This window comes from Cetorhinus maximus, chromosome 2, assembly GCF_964194155.1.
Source record: "Cetorhinus maximus chromosome 2, sCetMax3.hap1.1, whole genome shotgun sequence".
In the NCBI taxonomy this organism is placed as follows: domain Eukaryota; kingdom Metazoa; phylum Chordata; class Chondrichthyes; order Lamniformes; family Cetorhinidae; genus Cetorhinus; species Cetorhinus maximus.
Genome location: NC_135880.1, coordinates 91,061,935 through 91,076,945, shown reverse-complemented (window position 1 = coordinate 91,076,945; position 15,011 = coordinate 91,061,935). Strand labels below are relative to the sequence as shown.

The following is a 15,011-nucleotide window of genomic DNA, read 5'->3' as shown; positions in this document are numbered from 1 at the left end:
CGGCAAGTTCAGAAGGAGACAGGTTAGAGCGGGTGAGAGCAGCACAGAAATTAAACAGCCGATGTCACGCCGGCAGTTCTCAATGAAAAGATCGAGAGCAGGTAAGTGGCCAGAGGGAGGGGTCCAGGTAGAAGAAGAATACTGGAAGTGGGTGAAAGGATCTATTGAACAGGGGTGAGGACTCCTGCCCAAAGAAATGAGCACAGAGACAAAGGCGACAGAAGAAGAGTTCAGCATCTTGCTGAGCCCAAAATTCATTGACGTGAGGGTGTACGGGGATGAAGCTGAGTCCTTTGTTGAGTATAGAACGTTCAGCATCAAAGGGGAGGTCAGAGAGTATGGTGAATACACGGCACGGGCTGGGATTAGAAGGGATGAGGTCAGAGGGATGGGAAGGGGTGGAAGGTGCCGGATGGGCGTTGGTATCAATAAATTGTTGGAACGTGCGTTTCAATAACACCTGAAAGGAAGAGACAAAGTTTCTTGTTAAGGCATCAGATGAGACGAAGAATAAAATGAAACTGGGGACAAGGACAGCTTTGAGATAGTGTGAGTTAGTGCTGCTGGAGAGAGAGGTCGAGTGTGTACATGAGGTGACGCATGGCACCGAGTGTGGATCTATGCTCTCCCTTTTCCATCATAAGCCTGACTTTAAATTCCATTACATTGTGGAGATTGTTGCTAATGTGTACTTTGACTCTGATCTGCTTTACCATCTTCTAGCTGTTATTCAATATCATGTCCAAATGGAAATTTACTCATTTGGGATTCTTGACCAAATGTTCCATGTAACAATTCAATATTGTTTCCAGTTGGAAGGGAAAAAAATCATCCAGGGTTCATTTCCTGATTCTTGTGTTGACGACAGCTGAGGATGGGAACTATCCCGGTGTGATGCCGTTGGACTGAATTACCTGCCAATATTAGTTGTCAAAGTTCACAAACAAAGAATGTTGCAATGGAACCCAGTGAGAAAATTAAGAAAAAAATGGTACCTGCTAAGGTGCGAGTCTGTGCTGGTCCCAATTACTGAGGGAATATGAAGAAATATTCTCAATCCCTGTGCCTAAAAGGGAAACATGTCAGCAATAAAAATATATTCCACGTACTACCATAGCTGTGTAATACACAATGAGAAAAATGGATTTGTTTTCTATTATTCTGTCAATGTAGCTTTTTTGATGGGGGAGGTCTTGTGGTGCAGTGGTAGCATCCCTACCTCTAGGCCTGAAGGTTCAAGGTTCAAGACTTGAATGCCACAAAAAGTGCATCATAACATGACAAAACAGCTCAGTTATCAGCCTGCAAGCCCTTCCAATGTGCCTGATAGCAGGCAGTAAGAGTGGGAGAATTTCCTGGTCAGCCCTACTGTAGAAGATAATGGCAAACCACTGCAGTACTTTGTCAAGCATAATGATGGACCAATCCAATGGAAGTCCATGGTTGCCAAATGTCTCTTAGGGCATAATACCTTATGGAGGAGGAGTTTTCCTGATCCAAATGTCTACAAGAAAATAAACATGTATATTATGTGACAACAATTACAGTATCATTTCTTGTTAGTTTATTCAGTGTCCCACAAATTTACTAAATGCTTCTATGTTTTATGTATTAGTGTATGTCATTACATTTGATATAGGAAGTTTGACATGGCGTGCAAGGGAGGTTGTTCTTTTGTAAAGACAACAAATGCAACAATAGAATGGAAAATTTATATTGGCATTCAACCCAAGGAGATGGCAGGAAACAGGAAGTGACAACAGCAGATAATATGGCTACATTATCACAGAGTGTAATTTTCCCTTTAGGAAACATTGATTTGGACCTTATGTGGCCCTGAATTGAAATGCTACCATTTCCAGCACAATTCAGAAGTATTTTCTGGCTTAATGTGGTCAATATTTATAATTCAAACCCCATTGATATACAAGTGGTGAGTTTTCCACAGATTAGGTCTTTAAAAGGAGAATTGCGTTCATGGAGCACCTTTAAATAACTTTTCAATGCCTAACTTCTTCAAAAAGAAATTCAGCACCACTGAACTTAGGCAAATGACAGTATTTTGGGGGGAGGAAAATGTCAATCTTTGTGAAATTTTAATCCAGGCAGGAATTGGAAGCATTTACTTGTTTTTCAAGTTTCCACTTTAGGACAAGGTGAACCTCAGGGCAGTTCATTGAAATCCTGCATTATTGCTAGCTTACACTAAGCTGCAATGATTGGGCAATGTTGAATTCTCAAGTCTGCTCTGTATAAAAGGGACATATTTACCACCTCTGTACAAACAGGGATGTTCACAATTGAAAACTTTTCCAGGGATTTGCTTTCCTCTCTCGTGCTACCTTAGAACCCCCTCGCACCATGCTGCTGGCTTTCCATGATGTCACTTCCGTTGACATCTCCCAGGGTCTAGCCAGGGTTGACAACCCAACCTGTATGTTTAATAACCTCCGGCCCATTAAAATGGGTCAGACTTCCTCTGAGTTTAGTCAGTGAACAGAAATCCCACCACTGGCGACTCCAGGCAGGTGTCCAGCCAAAAATGTTTGCACCAATGTTCCAGCAGGAGGCCCGAGGCCTGTCACAAATTGGGCCTTGAGCCTCATTAACATTTTATGTGTGAGCTGCTGGCACTTGCCTCATATCCATAGGCTGCCCAAGCATTGAAGACGAAGAATGTTGGGCTTTTTGTGTCTCTGTCGGCAGACCAAAGTTACATTTCAGGAGGAAAGATAGGATGGGCAGCAGTGGTGAGGGCCGGGGTGGTGGATACGGGTAGGGGGGTGAGTTTTTGCAGTGACCGTGGAATCAAAGGAGCACCCTGTTCCTCCTGACTCTTGGGGAAGGGCTGGTTTTAAAAATAAATATTTAAAAGTGTGGCGACAATCCACCCTGGATTGGCGCGGAGTCTTCCGGAATCAGCATCTATCTCCCATTGACTATTGAAAGCAATCCAGGATCTTTTTTTACTATATAACATGATTTTGATTTATCGAGAGTGGATTACCCTGCATTATGAAATGGCTTATTCTGATTAATGGCATTGGGAAGAGAATAAGGTGCCTGCCCCAACACCAAGATGTAGCCAGAGGGGGCAATCTGGACCGGGGCACTCTGTCCATCCAGACCTGGACCTACCTCCTCACTTTCCTGCTCCTGCTGGGTTGGGAGGTGTTTGATTGATTCCTCTAATGGGTGTCCTCGTTTTAACGGTGTGAGAAAATAGAAAAAGTTTAATTGGATTCAAGGACAAGCAATGTTTGCAGCATTTTGATACCAGTTTGTGTTTGTTTTTAACTGGGTGTGTAGAGGTCCCTGAGTCTCTGCAATCCCCACAGAGTGAAACTGGGTGCTGAGCCACAAATGGTGCTGGGAAATTGGTGCTGATTCTGGGGCATTTCTGCCCTCCTCTTTTTGGGGCTCTGTGTTAATGCGGGTGATTCCAGGATGGTGATGGGACAGAAGTTAATCCAAGTGGGATGTTTTTTGGGGTTAGGGGAAAGAGAGCCTGATTTTAGTGGGATTTTGGGGAAGAAACCCGTTCTACCCTAGCAGCGCTGTGGATTTACATCGATTTCCTGGAGTCAGACAGCACCACGGGAGTCCTCAATGATTTCAATGTGTGTCTGTCTCCAGAGAATCGATATAAACCTGCAGCACCGCTAGGTAGAACCAGTTTCTCACTGTTTTTCTTTTGGGTGGAAGCTGATGGAATTTATTTTGGGAAGAGGAAAATATCAATCTTCATGGGATTTTAATCCAGGCAGGAATTGGAAGCATTTACGTGTTTTTCAAGTTTCCACTTTAGGACAAGGTGAACCTCAGGGCAGTTAATTGAAATCCTGCATTATTGCTAGCTTACACTAAGCTGCAATGATTGGGCAATGTTGAATTCTCAAGTCCGCTCTGTACAGAAGGGATATATTTCCCATTTCTGTACAAAAAGGGATGTTTACATTAGAACATTTTCTCCAGAGATTTGTTTTCCTCTTGCATGCTACCTTAGAACCTGCTTGAGCTGGGGGGCAGGGGTTGGGGTGGGGGGTGGGGAGGGGGTGGTGTTGTAGGGGGTGGGGGTGAGTAATTGCAGTAACTGTGGAATCAACGGAGCACCCCCTGCTCATCTTGCCTCTGGAGGAGACTTGGACAACCTACAGCAGGCACCTCAGAGCACTGGAGAAGTACCACCAGTGGTATCTTCGCAAAATCCTCCAAGTCCAGTGGCAAGAAAGGTGGTCCAACAGCAGTGTCCTCTCCCAAGCCACCTTGCCAAGCATTAGGCTCTAATAACCCAAAACCAGCTCCGCTGGACTGGACATGTCATTTGTATACCTGACACCAGACTCCCGAAGCAACTCCTCCACTTGGAATGCAGTTGCAGCAGGAAACTCCCAGGAGGACAGGGAAATGCTTTAGCGATGTCCTTAAAGCATCCCTGAAGATTCAAACCTCCCTGCTGACTCATGAGGGTCCCTGGCTTGTGAACCAATTTCAATACTAAATAATCAAGGGGCAAAAGAGGGAGAAGAAATACATACAATAACTATCGCTAGAGAAAAAGTACTAGGGAAACTAATGGGGCTAAAGGCCGATAAGTCCTCTGGACCTGATGGGTTGCATGCTAGGATATTAAAGGAAGTAGCTACGGAGATAGCGGATTCACTGGTAGTAATCTTCCAAGAATCCTTAAATTCTGGAAAAGTCCCAGAGGATTGGAAAACTGCCAATATAACACCCTATTCAAAAAGGGAGGGCAACAAGATACAGGGAACTATAGGCCAGTTAGCTTAACATCGTCATTGGGAAAATGTTGGAGTCTATTATAAAGGATGTAATAGCAGAGCATTTAGAATTACATAATCCAATCAAGCAGAGTCAAAATGGCTTCATGAAGGGGAAATCATGCCTGACAAATTTATTAGAATTCTTTGAGGAGGTATCTAGCAGGATAGATAAAGTGGAACCAGTAGATGTATTGTATTTGGATTTCCAAAAGGCATTTGATAAGCTACCGCACGTAAGGCTACTTAATAAGATAAGAGCCCATGTTGTTGGGGGATAGTATATTAGCATGGATAGAGGATTGGCTAACTAATAGAAGACAGAGAGTTGGGATAAGGGGAGCATTTTCAGGATGGCAACCTGTAACTAATGGAGTGCCACAGGGATCAGTGCTGGAGCCTCAATTATTTACAATTTATATTAATGACTTGGATGAGGAAAATGAATGCACTATCGCCAAATTTGCGGATGATACAAAAATAGGTGGTAAGGCAAATGGTGAGGATGACACAGGAGTCTACAGAGGGATATAGACAGGTTATGTGAGTGGGCAAAAAAGTGGCAGATAGAAAGTGGGAAAATGTGAGGTCATGCACTTTGGCAGGGAGAATAAAGGAGCTGAATATTATTTAAATGGCAAAAGACTGCAGAAGGCTGCAGCACAGGGGGATTTGGGAGTCCTTGTTCATGAATCCCAAAAAGCTAACATACAAGTTCAACAGATAATAGGGACGGCAAATAGAGTGTTGGCTTTTATTCCACGTGGAACGGAGTATAAAAATAGGGAAGTTTTGCTAAAACTACACATGGCAGCAGTTAGCCTACACCTAGAATACTTTGAAAAGTTTTGATCCCCTTTTCTAAGGAAAGATATACTGTCATTGGAGGCAGTCCAGAGAAGGTTCACTAAGTTGATTATGGGTATGGGTGGATTTTCTTATGAGAGGTTGAGTTGGGCCTGTACTCACTGAAGTTTAGAAGGAGAGGCAGCCTTATTGAAACGTACAAGATTTTTAGCAGGTTGGACAGGGTAGATGCTGAGAGGTTGTTTCTCCTTGTGGGAGAGTCTAGGACCAGAGGGCATAATCTCAAAATAAGGGGTTGCCCATTTAAAACAGAGATAGAGAGGAATTTCTTCTCTCAGAGGGTAGTTAATAGTGGGCACTGCTGGGACTACAAGCAGTCTCACGAAGGCGATCAATAGGGCCTCGACCTAGGTAAGTCCTGGGCCTTTTGGATGGGAGTGATCAGGCACCCTAGAGAGGGTGTGAAGTGGGGCGGGGGTGGCAGTTATTGGAGGCCAGGCAAAGGACACAGCACAGCCCCCAAAGGATTCAGAACCTTCCTGCCCGCCCTTTCACCAACTTTGGTGAAAAAAATGGCCTTTCCACTCTCACCCGCCTTCCACTGCCCAGTGTATTGTGGCAGCAGAGGCGGATTGACATCTGTAAATGGCATTAATTGGGCTGTTAAGGACCCCAATATACCTAAGGGAGGGCAGATGAATGGGCACTTTACCCACTCCCTGTAGTATGTGGACTGCATTGGGGGTGGGCAGGAAGGTGGTGGGCTACCCGCCCATCATATTTTACATGGCACCTGCTGAAAACAAGTCCGGTAGGGGCGCTGTAAAATCCAGCCCCTTATCTGCCAACTTCTAGGATCTGTGGACATGCAATCCAAGGTCCCTCTGTTCCTCTATGTTTCTCAGTTTCCTACCATTTGTTGTGTACTCCTTTGCCTTGCTTGTCTACCCAAAATTGACACTTCAGATGGATGCGGGATGTCCCAATGCTAAACTCACTAGCTTTGCACACGTTTTACACCCAACTAATGGGCACAGGATGTACCAATTTCTACCCTAAGACATTTACTGCTGTAATACAGGTGCATCACTGGACCTGCATTGGAGTTTTCTATGATTGACAAATACACTGTATCATTTTTCCAAAGAGCAGCATTCTTTTAACTGGGAGAACATGATATCTTTTCATCCTGTGACTTTGTTTCCACGAGCACTGAACCTTGTGAACAAATCAGCATTTTCCACATTCTTTGTGGAACCACTATTCAAGAATGTTGCTGGATTGGAGAAATTTTTATTTATATCAGTCAAATGCCTGTTTAGTTGCCTGAGAGGTGTGAAAGGAGCTTTATTAGAGGTATGTTCCAATTGGCTGGTTTTCTTTCGGCTACACAAAGTCAACCGAAAAAAGTGATGCATGCCCAGCATTTAATTGAAGTCTGTTGAAGCCACTGCACTTTTACTCTTTTAGGCAGAAAGGCTTTCATTTGTTGTTTTCTTTCTTGATTTAAAGGCCTGCCTATAAAAATGGAGGCAGACAATGATTTCCCTGACAGAATTTGTTAGTGGGAAAGGCAGAAAGCCAACCAATCAGAACTCGCTTGTAATAATGTTAGTTTCACACTTCATAATCACCTAAATTGGCTGTTAATTTGTATAAATGCTGTAATTTTCATTCAGGCAGCTGTGGATTATGCAGAAGAGTGTCAAACTTTGTATTGATGGCTGCCTGCCAAATTTTAAAAGCCCAATTTACAAACCAGGACATGAAGAACATAATTGATAACCATTTTACAGAAAAAAAGGCATAGCTGGACAGTTCATTATTATGATGGCAGATATAACCTGTAGCAAAATGTTAGACACCAGATAAAGTTTAGGATTTTTGTAAGATTATATGGCAAGGGGAGGGAAGGCTGTAGTGTTATTATATAGTGTTACCAAAGAAAAGCTATGAATATGATGGATATATATGGATGGGAATTGACTAGTTTTCACTGACTCAGAAATAAATGCATGTTTCAAATTTCACTGTCTTAACCTGTATTGTTTTTATTTTTAAAGAAAGACTTACATTTATAAAGCAGTTTTCACAAATCGCCGTGTTTTAAAGCACTTTACAGCCAGTTAAGTTTTTTTTTGGAAGCGTAGCCACCGTTGTAATATAGGAAATTGATAAGGAAATGTTGCACATAACAGATGGCCATGGCATATAAAGAGCGACACATTCTTCCATGGAATGTAGTTAACAAGAAGTTATGAAATAACAGTTGCCCTATCAATTGGGTGGAAGATTGTTGAAGGAGTGCAAATGAATGGGAGTGGATAGGTACTGTACAAACCCCCCTCCATGATGTGTTCTACCTCTGCTGCACACCTGTTTAATAATGTAAGGGGTTGATTTGCAACTCATTTGGTGTTCTGCATGCTGCTGTATTGTGTGATGTGCTTGTTGGATGTGAAGGGCTGATGTCTGTCTGTTGTGGGCTGGCTCATGCCTTTTGCAATGTTGTCCACATTGAGGTCTGACAAAACATGGGATGGCCACCAGTGTATTACCTGCTGCATAAGGTGCCTTCTAACTTATTTTTACAGAGCAAGGTGAATCAGGTGGTGTAGAGTAACTGGAAGCGCATGAGCTATTACACACCAACATCTTTCAGGAAGATCTAAAGAATCTCATCAGATGGGCCAATAGATGGAGAATGAAATTCAACGTAGAGAAATGTAACATCATGTGAATCAGCAATTCGCAATGCCCAGCAGTACCCAATCACACAATGCATGATTCCTCCTTGAAGTTACTAAAGAATGCCATTACTTAGGAATCCACATGCAAAATAATTTAAAGTGGAATGTGCAAAGTCAATACGCAGCCTCGAACGAATCCAAAATGCTTTGGGTTTATGAAACAGAACTTCCAGCACTCTTCAACTGCAGTAAAGGAAATTCTGTACCAGACGTTCATTGGACCACACTCAGAATACAGCATAGTGCTTGGGAGCCATATACTACTAAAAACATTACCCTCCTTGAGAATGTTCAATGCTAGGCAGCTTGTTTCATAACAAACAATTACTCACGAGATTCTAGTGTCTCTCAGTTGGTCACATTGCTAGGCTGGCACAGTCTCCAGAACTGAAGAAAAGCCCATGGGTTGACATGCATTTATAAAATTTTAAATGAGCAATTAAATATTTCTAAGCAGTGCATTAAGTTTAAAAGTGACTGAGCTCAAAGGGTTCATAGCCAATAGCTCCAAGTGTATACGCTCCAAGTGTATACACTTCCTTTGCTAACTCTATTTTCTTAAGAAAAATTAAGGACTGGAACAATCTTCCACAAACCTTAATCTCTATGTTTTCTGAGGATTCATTTAAGGAAAATCTGTTGAACTTTTAAAATTAATGTGACTATCGGCTACATTCATTGTGCACCTACTGTGAAAATTCCCCGGTGGAAGACTATGAATGAAAACCTTACACCAAGTACCACGTTTTATCCATTTCATAATTTCCCTAATCAATAGCTTGGATTCAAGCATTTATTAACATTCAGAATGATATTTTTGGTAACACTATGGATAAAGCTTGTGTGTTATGTGGCTTTATATATGCTGGCAATGGGAAGGGTCCCTGCTGATTGTGTATTCAGAACATTAGCATCACTGTGGAAGGGTCCTGGCCTAATTTGTGGCCCTTCTGCCACAATCCTGTTGGAGATTTGGGAATGTGCTGGAAGGACTGAGGACGTTTGGTGCCAAAATGTTAGATCATATGCATAATTTTTGGGCAGTCACTGGCCTCCAAACAAATGTGAATAGGTTTTAACCCAAATATTCATGGCCAATTGCAACTTAGAGAATGTATAAAAGCAACCATGAGGGGAGATTCATGGAGTTCACAGCTGTTGAGTGTTTATGCTCAGATTGGCGTCCTGTGAGCAAATGCTGTTCCTTCAATAGTGCACGTGCAGAAGCAAAGGCTGCCTTACCTGTCAGCGACTATTCTTGCCAGTGTGGCCCTGCAAAAGTGATGCCATACTCAAAGCTCCAAACCTCTTGTGATTAAAGCAAAGATCTATCCTGGCATTGATGCAGATATGATTCAGAGGAAGTGAAAATATAGAGATGCAGTAAGTGATGGATCTCATGCCACTGAGAATACCTCACAGATGAAGAGAGTTAAGATTAGAGGCTTCAGGAGAACTAAAACAAATAAAGATATTAAAAAGAGCAGTAAATACACCATAAAAAATGTGCATACAAATGGTACACTTATTTAAATCCAATGTTTGTTTTAAATGTGTCTGACTTCGGGGTAGGGGATCCAATTGTCCAAAATGGTTATCTTTGATGATGACTGACTTGCATCCTGAAGCCATGAATGGTGAATAATTGGACTGGATTTTACGTTTTTCGACGGGATTAGGGAGATGGGATGGAAAGTGAGTGGTCCGGTCACTTCTGCACCTGTCTCTCAGATCAGAAATCAAGCGCGGGTGGCCAATTAGTAGCCGTCGGGTGGGAAGGCAGCCAATCAGAGGTGCAAAGCAGGGTTCCATGCCCAATCAGGAGTCTAGATCGGGACAGAGGTGTTGGGCCACGAACAGGAAGTCAGTCACGGCAATAAATTTAAAGGCCCCTGCTCACTAAATCTGTCTATTTTTTATTGAAGGCTCAAAAAAGTAAAAAAAAACGATGCTGCCACCTTCACCAGCAGAACCTAGTAGTGGTGTGAAGGAGCCTGGGCATCATCTTGCAATGGCTCTTTGCCATGGCCAGAAGACAACTATGCTTTTGTAATTGTACTCCTTGTAGTGGTTTGTTCTTTGGTCTGGCCCCTGCTCTGTTCTCCCAGACTGTACTTTCCTTCAGGTCCTTTTGCTCTATGCTGTAGTCAATAGTGACCACTGCACCAATTTTATGAGGTTGAATGGTCCTTTATATCTTTTACTTGTTGGAAGTCCTGCCTTTTGGATGAGTCATTAAACCAAAGTCCTATCTGCCATCTCATTGTCCGCAAAAAACCCCATGGCATTATTCAAAGTTCAAGGGAGTTCTACTTTCCTAACCAACATTTAGCCTTCACCCAACATCACTAAAGCATATTATCTTGCCACATATCTCATTGCTGTTTGCCGAACATTGCTCTGCAAAAGTTGCCTGCTGTGTTTCTCTATATTACAAAGTACTCTAAAAGTGCTTCATTAGCCGTGAAGCATATTATGATGTACTACAATCATGAAGGGTGCTACCTTCCTCTCATGCGGTACAGATATATGTAAATGCTTTTTATCATTTCTTTGTCGCATTAACTCCAATAGCTGGTACGAGTCGGCGGTGACATTGCATGCAGTCTCTGGAGTTAAAACTCAACAGCATGTGAGGAAACCCTGACTTACAGCCTAAGGTTCCCCGCCGAATCCTACCTCACTTCTTCTAGGAAGTTCAAATCCAGCCCAATATCTTGGCGACATCCGCATCCTTTTCTAATATTGGGAGCAAAACAAAAAATACAAGTAAAATATATAGAGGAATTAAATCGCTGTTCAGGCTGTGTAAAAGCCTGGCTTTTCCAATAAGGAACTGGCTGTGCAAAACAGGTGTGGATGTTATTTCACCTCTCTCCTAACTATACTTCAGTTCTGCCGAAGGGTCATGAGGACTCGAAACGTCAACTGTTTTCTTCTCCACCGATGCTGTCAGACCTGCTGAGTTTTTCCAGGTAATTCTGTTTTTGTTATGTGTGGATGTTGCTGCCTGAAAAAGTTGCCATGATGACTCACAGTTCAGAACTGCGAGTACCTCCAGAAAAAAGCTGTGATGCGCCACTGATCAATGCCTAGGGTTGTGAAACTAATGCTGCAAGCTGCACTTCTGCCTTGGCTGTCTGTGCAACGAAATATTGGTCTCTCTATAATGACCTTGTACTCTTGTCCCCAGTTTCATTTCTACTTTAAATCACTTCATCAGAACTTGCAGATGCCAGATTCCAACACCATCCCTGGGGAAAATTAAATGTTACTTGAAGTAAACAAGCATACTAAATGTTAATCATTACTGAATATCATTTTTGCTAAAAAGAGATCTTTTGAAAATTGCACTGTAAAGCATCAGTTCAGCTCTCCCACAAAACAAAATGTCATCTATCCAGAGGTGTGTGAACAATCACTCATGCCCTCACCCTATGTCTACTCGTAAACACTTTCTAGTTTGAGGTCACTAAAGGAAGCGGGAACCCGGCTGATTTTTCACCTCCTAAACCCTGGTATACATTGAGACCAATTGCAGTGTCGGTAACGCTGCCCAGCTGAGATCAGCTAATTCAGAAGGGACCAGTAATCAAATGTTGGGACCTTTTTGATCTGTATGACTCAGACTGTACTGGCTGCTGAATATACTCACAAATAAGGAGTCAAAATGTTATTTTCTTATGTTAACAGCATGCTTAATTATTCATTAGTAAGCGATTTCAAATCCTGTAAACCTTCCTTATTAAGAACAGCAACATCAAGATAATTCTTAATAGAAAACTGAATTGTAGCTTTCAGTTCTGGAAAACAAATATACAGAAGCCATCTGTGATATTTTAATTTCTGTTACAAAATGTGTGGTTAGTCACATGGCAGTGTGATGGCGTTTACAAAAGAAATATGTTCATACTTCCTGTAAACTCAATTGGAAATTATATTTTGGTTGATCTGCAGCCATATTGTTCCATTCATAAAAGAAGCAAATCAGCATTAAATATGGTCCTGACTTGTTTTTGCAAAGAAATGAAACAGCACAATTGTTTCTGAAAAATGTGAGTAATGCATTCATTACAATTTTTTTAAAGAAACATCATCCTACTTTTAATCTTGTTCCATTAAAAATGTGTACAATCAACCTTTTAAGTATGGAAATCTACATCCAAATAGCAGCTAAACAGGATGTTTTTTTGAGAAAGAAAGAATCCCAGGATATTTGAGGCGCTTTACAGTAAAGCTAGTTGGCCATTTCATGAATTACTAGGCTTCTTAAAATGACATGTATGATCTTCACAAGTTGAGCTCATGACATCATTGTCAGAAATCCACAATTTGTTCGTTGTGCAGCATCTGAGTAATGCTTGGATCTAACCAGATCAAACAGAAATGTCAGAGGCTCAGAGCACTGTTTGTCATCAGCTCTTTATTCCCAGGCAGCTGAATGGTGAAATGCAAGCTTTTGCACATAACACATATACACACAGACAGGCTCTTGTTGGCAGGCTCTTGTTGCAGAATGAATGCATGCTGTGAATGTAGACCATTTGTCTGCTGATTACTGAAAACCCCAGGGGACTGGTGTTGGCTTTCCACCTTTTCCCTGTGTCTGCTTGCCATAACTACCCACCTCCATCCCAAACTACCCTTTCCTTCTAATACTTCAAATGTATATCGCTTCACAGTTTAACTGCAAATTTCCCTTTCATGGGTATTATTGGATAATTGCAGTTCTGCATGGAGATGAGAAAAAATGTATGACATTCACCATTGTGAAAGGGGCAATAAAATTACACACGCAGGAAGAATTATTGTGCTTACATTTTGCAATATGCTGTGATTTATTTGTTTGTTGCCCTTAATAGGCATGCTCAGCAGTCAACGCTAACTTCAGTCAAACTGAAAAACTGGGAAAAAGATTCTAAGTGACTAAATGAAATAGGTCATAGCTGCAAGTATAATCAATCAAGCATAGGCTAACTCAAACAGTCTGCATCACCATGGAGCCAATCCCTCTCTGGGAACTGCCATATTTCTTCAGTGGTTTTTGTCGACAGCCTGTCTGTTCCAAGCTTCCTTAGGTGGTTTAAAAACAATTAGCATGGTATATATATATATTTTAAATGAAGACTCATCAAAATGTATTTGCTGAAGAGATAAAGGGTACTTGTACTTTGACACAACTATTTTTCTTCATTTGCAGTTTGTAACGTATTGATAAAAGAAATGAAATGTGAGCCAATATTTAAAGCACTCTGAGTGGACATAGCATTTTAATGAGCTGAAATCTGCTGCATACTCTTTTACTTGCATTCTTATCTTATCTGACTCGTTAGTCAAAATGTCAGCAGGGACGTTAGAGCTGTTTTTTTCTGGGTACACTTTAGCAGGACTCATGAGAGCCCTTGTAACACTGAGATGGTTAAGTGCATCGGTAATCTGTGCTCCTTTATAGTGGGTGGTGACTGGTAATAGGTAGAGAGCATTCTGACTATTGTGATCATTGTGATTTCAAATAAGACGACTTGTCTGTCACAGTAATGCCTTCATTGCACTCCAGCTATCGATCAGCTGGTCAATTTTTTCCTACAATAAAGTGGTGTTACCAAAGGGAAGGGAGGGTGAGTAGATATGAGTGTGCATGGGTGAGCAGAAGGCATATTTTGGGTGAGAGAATAGCTGTAAGAGAAATTACCATGTAGCTGCACTGGGATTGAAAAATATGAGACAAAAGCAGGTTATTTTTTAAGTGAAGAGAGGATTATGCTCCAAGATTAGTCTGCAACCATTCACTCATTCCTGGCATTTAGTGAGGGTTTGGGCAATGCATTTGTAGCTTCTGGAACTGTACCGCTCTAGGTATTGACATTTAGGATGGGAGGAAGGAAAATGAAATGGAAATAGAAGAGAATTATTTCTAGTCTACTAGATTGTAGGTAGGTCCTAAATATTAAATATTTTCATAAGTGACTATTAGGATGACTTAGGCACAACTGCACATATGATCGCATTACACTATTATAGAAAACAATGTTTATTGAGAGTCCTGGTGTTTCTAAGTGAGGATGTGTTGATCATGTGATTAGAAAGCAAAGTGTGATTGGCACCAATGCACATGGGTTCACAGCATTTTTCTCACACCCTTGACCTTTGTTGAAGATTTCACAATTACTTGTCTTCTCTTTTTTGTGGGTTGGTTCAGGGGAGGGACTGGCTTTTGCTACCTGCTATTCTGTATTGTGCTTTCTCCACACTTCACTATAATTTTAAGGACTGTGAAGAATGTCAACTGGGTGAACAAAATGAATAGTGATCCTATTACTTCACCTTATTCTAGTGCCTCTCTTTTTCCCCTGGCCTCCCTACTGAGATTGAGGACAGCTGTAGCTTTGCACTGAATATTAACTAACCCCCTAACTGAACAGATTGTGGTTTAATCCATGCAAATTCAACACAATAAAAATTTAATTACACATACAGAGGGCCCATTAATGTCTAAGAAATATTTGATAATTGGTGGCTGGGTTTAATTAAGCAAACTGCCTCTTGCAAACTGTCCTGAAGTCCTTCTTTCACTCAGACTAATTGCTTTGATGTAAGAAAGTGCACCTAATTTACATCCACTGTGTGTCCTGGCTCTGGCAGAGTAATTTCTAGGGTCTAGGTCATTGTTGGA

The 15,011-nt window shown here is 41.6% G+C and overlaps 1 long non-coding RNA gene across 1 annotated transcript; it reads right to left on the bottom strand.

Annotated features, from left to right (window-relative positions):
• Nucleotides 1-1,007: 1,007 nt before the first annotated feature.
• Nucleotides 1,008-11,805, bottom strand: LOC144690420 (uncharacterized). Its single transcript, XR_013578886.1, has 3 exons — nt 11,773-11,805; nt 11,018-11,077; nt 1,008-1,066 (listed from the first exon to the last, which is right to left on the bottom strand). It is a non-coding gene; the product is annotated as an uncharacterized LOC144690420 (long non-coding RNA).
• Nucleotides 11,806-15,011: the final 3,206 nt, after the last annotated feature.